The sequence below is a fragment of the Eucalyptus grandis genome, chromosome 2 (assembly GCF_016545825.1).
Source record: "Eucalyptus grandis isolate ANBG69807.140 chromosome 2, ASM1654582v1, whole genome shotgun sequence".
NCBI lineage: Eukaryota > Viridiplantae > Streptophyta > Magnoliopsida > Myrtales > Myrtaceae > Eucalyptus > Eucalyptus grandis.
In genome coordinates, this window is record NC_052613.1 from 7651880 (window position 1) to 7658340 (window position 6461).

Sequence of the window (6461 nt, forward strand, 5' to 3'; positions counted from 1 at the left end):
ATTTATTTATTTTTTATTTTTACCTTATTACCTGAAAGGTATCATAAGGCAATCTCTAAAAAATAAACAAACTACTATGTGCTGCAAGGGTAACGTGCTGGAGTGAAGATGAATGTGGAATACTAAGATGAAGTACAATTGCATTAGATAAAAAAAAAAAATGCAACTACTAATAGAAGCTAAGCATGCAAACCAATTAAATTGTCAACCTTGAAAAGCTACTCTATCGGACCCATGAGGCTCCATGAGACTGCGCGTGCGTGTGAACGGGTTGACGATTAGTGCATCTTACGTCCCTTTATCCTCCCCAAGTGACGCCATTGGACAGTCTCTCTTCTCTTTCCTTCGTGGCTAGTCGAGCCACCGGCGCACCTTTTATTTTAATCTTCTTCTCCGAATCGCTCTCGCTTCGTTTCCTAGGAAGGAAATCCCTCCTTTAGATTTTCTTTCTCCCAATCTCTCTCTCTCTCTCTCTCTCTCTCTCTCTCTCTCTTTTCTTTCTTTTCTCACCTTTGATGATGACCCGCCACCCACCGTTGGTCCCGTTGCCTAATAATCTCAGCACAAAGGAGGGATGACCGATTGATTCCCTTACCTTGCGTAAAATGCTGGATAATCGACCGAGGATAATTTTTTTCCCTCTCTGGCCGCAATGAAAAAACATAAATAAGTTAAAAATTTCAGAAAATTTTTATAAAAATGAAAAATTATCCATATCGACACTAATCATGCAATATAGGACGATCGGTGATCACATCAATAATTTCTACCAATTAAATTGGCAATTTGACAAAAAGATTTATGACTATATTGACTAAATTAAAAATATTATGACTAAAATTGACATCCATACAATAAATTTAAAATTTCTTTTTTATAATTTTCCTCGAAATACTCAATTTCATTCAATTTTCTTTATTCTCTTATTCAATTTCATAACGGGTCACTGTTTCTTGTTAAATTGCCACGATAGTCTCCAACATTTGGTTAAAAAATAAAATTTATGAAAATAAAATACACTCCAAATATAAATAGGATTAAGTGCACCATAAATTCTAAAACTTGGCGATCATTGTGATTTTGAAATGTGACTTGAACTGACCATGCTCGTCATCTAATAATCTCACTTCAACTTAGAAGGATGATCGATCGATTCCTTTCCCTGTGCTCCCAACCGAAATCGTGGAAGAAGCACGGGATAAGGAAAAGGAACAAATTGAGATTGTCGGAAAGGAACACAGCGTAAGGAATTGATTGATCATCCCTCAATTGTGTTCATTTGGAAATTCGAATGCCATAATTAAACTCAGAAGTCGTTTTTACACATTTCGCGACCTTTTGTTTTCATATATTCTTATTATTATTCAAAGATGGAAAAACCCTTCAAATGAACCGTACAATTGTCGCAGTCGTCGCGAGGAAGTCCAGCAAATTGTCAAGTGGGCGCGAATAGTCAGTCTTGCGAGGCGTGACTCTAGACTTCCTGCAAGGACGTGCCCAAAGACAAAGGAAACGGACGCAGACAGCAAAGCATGAAAACCAGATAAAAACTGAGTTAAACGCGACCATGGATGGAGACCCGGCACATCCATCAGACATGAGGATCGACTCGGGATGCATCAAGCGGGCAAGGCGTGGCTGAAAAGACAGAGAACGAGAAGAAAAGCATATCTCCGAGGCTTCATTTGTCTTGCACAAAATAAACGATTTAGAAAATATTTTTCCTAAAAATGATCGCTTATATTACTCAAAAAAATGAATAAACAAAACATATTTTTTCTATTGTTCATGAAATTGCTTGGATATAAATTATCATCGATAATGAATACATTTTCAATTGATTAATTATTTCAAATGATACAAATAATCATTTTTAGGAAGTGGTCGAACGGAACGCATGCCCTTTATTTTGGAGCTAGAGAATTAATTTGCATCCGTCATGAGTGTCGGTGGACTTCAGGTAATTCTAGAGTTGGACGTCGAGAATTTCGGGACAAATCTAATTTTTAGTCCTTTTAAATTGACTTATGTAAATAGTTGAATTAGGTGCTCAAATTCTTTATTTATGTTACTTAGATACTCTACCTTCATGATCTATAGAATCGGTGATATCCCTATCAATTCCTTTCACCGTTAACCACCAACTTTCTTCAAATTATGAGATTTGATTTAATACAAGATAAGAAGAGAAAAGAGAAAGAGAGAGAGAGAGAATGAAAGCTTCCTTCGATCCTTATCGTTTTCGCTCTGAATTGTGTCACTGTGTGTGTGAATGCGTGGTGAATTTGAGAGCGACTAAAGAGTGCGTCGGTTTCCATGTGCCGCCCTTGACAATCTTCGTTTCTCCTAATCACTCCTTGTTCCGTTTCCTATTTGGAAATCTTCCATAAGGCGTAAATCACCCCTTTCCCATATCCTTTCTCTCATAAGTCTTCTAATCACGAGAACAATTATCAAAAAATTCCTAAATTTATTGTATGGATACCAATTCAGTAGTAAATTATTTAATTTGATCATAAACATTTTAATTGTTTGTCAATGTAATCCTTCCGGCTAATTTTGGCAGGCAATCGTGACATCATCCCCTTATGTGGGATTGCTGACAAAGGTCTCAAGGCTATGTCGATTAGCCCTCATTAGGCTTAGTAAGAAAAAAAAATAAGGAAAAAAAAACAAAAGATAGTTCATAAAACTTTTAAAAATTGTAAGGATTACCTATATCATTGCCAGCCATGTCACATAAAATAACCGATGTCCATGTCAATATTTTCTAGTCAAAATTAACTGGAAGGGTTATATAAGCAAATCATTAAAAAGTTCACGACTTAATTGATAAAATTGAATAGTTTACGACTGAATTGGCATCTATGCAATAAGCTTATGAGCTTTTTTTTTTCGATAATTAAACCTTCAATCGTGGCCAATGAAATCTTTCTCTCTAGCCTTGATTGCTTGCCAACCTCCTTGAACCTGTTTTTATTTCCCTTTTTTTTTTCCTACACGATATACTCTCAATTTCATTCACTGTTCATTATTTTCCAACTTTAACTTAGAATATCGAGGTAACCCTTAATTCTTCTCAAGATTGACATAAAAATAGTAAGGGAATCGAGTTGAGAGCAGCAAGTCTCCTCACTTTTATCGTGGATGCACGCGAGAGAGAGAGAGAGAGAGAATTTTGTGGGCTCTAGTTGGAAACTCTAATGGATTTGAGGCTCATTTCGCACATTGGGCCGTTCATTGGGCCAATTTTGAAAGGAATTCAACAATCGGGCCCCATGCTTTGTCCGACGTACATGCCTTGTGCCGAAGTCTAAATGCAGACGATCCATTACCAAAATTACCACCAAACAAATCCGAACATGTATTGGATATGGTCTGAACTGAAATTTTGAACAACCAACGTTGAAACCCATCATCCAATCTATCCTTTACAATACAGTTTAGCAAGATAAAACCCAGATATCCGCACAAACATCACAGAGAGACGCCCGAATCCTTAAGTGTTAGAAAGTCCTCGAGATTATACCAATTGCCCTTAGGATCGGGGTGCATGAACTCCACTCCCGAGCTTCCTCCACTGACGGCCGGGCTCTTCAGCAAAGCCTAGAAATCATCACCGTCGCCGTCACCAACGCAATAAAGTCATTGGGAATACACCCATACCTGCCGAGATCCGAGCGCAAGGGGGTGGATTCCCTTCCTAAATCTCCGCCGCCGGCAACCAAGTCAGACTGTCAGAACTGAAAAGTTCATCAGGTGCCGCGGGACGTCCGTGTGCTTGTCACTGGGGTTCATTTACAGCAGAAAGCCAAATCGGTTTCAGAGTGGTCAACAAAGGCCCAAAGAAAATATAGTCTCCCTCAAAACTGGCTCTACATTCCATCTCAAGCACTCTGGCTCTGTTCTCATCAAAGCCCTAATGGGCTTTTTCGACTTTCCTAGATCACCAAACTAGGTATTTTCAACTCTTTATTCGTACGATCGATTTTTTTTTCTATTAACACTATATGGCACGGTTAACGTTAGGAAATTGGAATTATCATGCTAAATTATAAAATTTAGCTTAACATGCGGAAAAAATAGCGGCATCATTGTTAGGAGGACAAAAAGTTGCATATCCCATGATGTTTCAAATTGAACCCCGGCAATCCTACTTCACAAGAAACAATACAGATATTTATATCACAGGAGAGACATCCATCCAAATCTTCAAGTACAACAAAGTCGTCAAGATTTTGTCCTTAGCCCTCAAGATCAGAGGGCATGGCCTACTCTCCAAGGCTTCCATTGCCAATGGTCAAGTTCTCTAGCAAAGTTAAGAAACTGTCGATGTCATTGTTGCCAATGCAGTCCTCGGAGAGATTAAAAAAGTCATCAATATTGAATTCACCATCCTTAAGATCAGAGCATGTCGGAATGGACTCCACTCCCGAACTTTCACCACAAGTGGCATTATATGTACAACCCTCAAGAATGGAGCACAGAGGAGTAGACCCTGCTCTTGAACTTCCATCGCTAGCGGTCGAGATGACTGGCGAAGTCAAGAAACTGTTGCAAGCGTTGAGGCGGACATGGTCCTTGACGTGAGCAAATAGTAGGGGTGAGCATGGTCCGAGTTGGTCCGGGCCACCCCCTAACCCTAGGATCAACCCGTATGGTGTCGGTCCTCAATTTTAGGGCCGAGGACCGACCCTATTGAGCACGGGACCAAGGACCGACCGACCCAATGGGTTCGGTCCGGATTCCAGGGTCAACCCGGGACCGTCGATAATTTTTCGTCTTATTTTTTATACTCCCTAAAAAAGCAAATCTACAAATTCAAATTACATCCATCGACAATGCAGCATTGTGCAACTAAACTATAAATACCAATACATATTTAGCAAATTTAAATGACACAATAATAGATACATGCTAACCGCTCATCGAGATATGGGACAAGATGGAAAGTTCTTGTAATCATCTATCTTTAATATTCATAACACCATATGCAAAAGCGTTTTCCTGCATTTGATCACGTGGAGTTCACTCAACCAAAAAATGAGCTTCACACCACTTAACTAGCATTTGATCATGTAGAGTCCACTCAACCAAAAAATGAGCTTCACACCACTTGACTAACAAATTATCGTAACAACTGCAATACTACTCTACTCTTCAAAATTTTTTACCATTTGACACAAATTGAAAAGCAAAGTGCAGCTGAAATTCATTAGTAAAATATAATTAAACCATAAAAAGTTCGAAATACTTAATATAAATCATGAATATATAACTTCACATATTGTTAATTCACTTGAACTTCTAAACACCTGAAAACAAAACAAACGACACATGAGTAATACTCAACAAAAGTTTTAAATTAAAATTACTATTAGTGCTATTGATAGAACATCTCAATATAATATAATATAATATAAGACATTTTACTTATGTTTGAATATATAAAATAATTATAAATAATATAATATAATATATATACGGGGGTCGGTGAGGGTTGGACCAACCTAAAACTTCTTAGGATAGAGGGCCAACCCACGCAAGTGTTGGCCCTAGAATTTCCAGACCAAGGGTGACCAGTCCCCTTGGGAACCGGACCGGGACCGGCGGGGTTGGGCGGTCGAGGGTCGATCCGGGTGGTCGGCCCTAGACCACTGCTCACCCTAGCAAATAGTATGGGACAAGAAGCTTTGAAACTTGTAAAAGTGAATCGATCTCATCATCATTCTGAATTTCAGAATCAGAACAAACTCCAACTCTAGAATCACCACCAACACCCGCTTCAATTTGTTGCGCACACAACTAAGAATGGTCTCGCACTTAACGATCAGGGAGTCGAAGTCCTACTCTCTCCCGTGCAAGAATCACACTCTTTTTTGATCCAGTCGACCCACTCTCTCAGACCCTTTAGCGACTCACCTAAAGGTAAGGCAAAGGTGCTTTACCTCAATTTCCCACCGAGAGAGAGAGAGGGAGAGAACTTGGAGTTTTACGTGCAAACACAGGAGATAGTTTAATAAATCAGGACCTCGTTTAATTATAAAATGATACTTTCAATCCACGTCTTTTTCTTTTTCTTTTTTTTAACTTTATCAAGAAGAGGAGAGCCCAGTGGTTTAAACTGTACGTACCACTTCACTTCTTTTCAGCACTGATCAGGAAACCAGAGAAAGAGGAGGGTCAATGAAGGGTCTCTCTTTTTCCTTTTCCTGGCTTGGAAGACCATCCATCGATCACCTTTTCTCCTTTTCTTCAATGGACAGATTTTTCACCTCCTTTTTTTCTCAAAGTCATTATTTTATCCTCGTTAGTGCTCTAATCATGGCTAATGAATAGGATCAAACCGAGATCCGTTGGAAATGGAATCTCGCAATGGAAATCTCTCCTTTTCGTATTTTCTAGTATTTAAACTGTTACTATCTTTTTTCCCTTTTATGCCGCACTGTAGTAAAAATTTC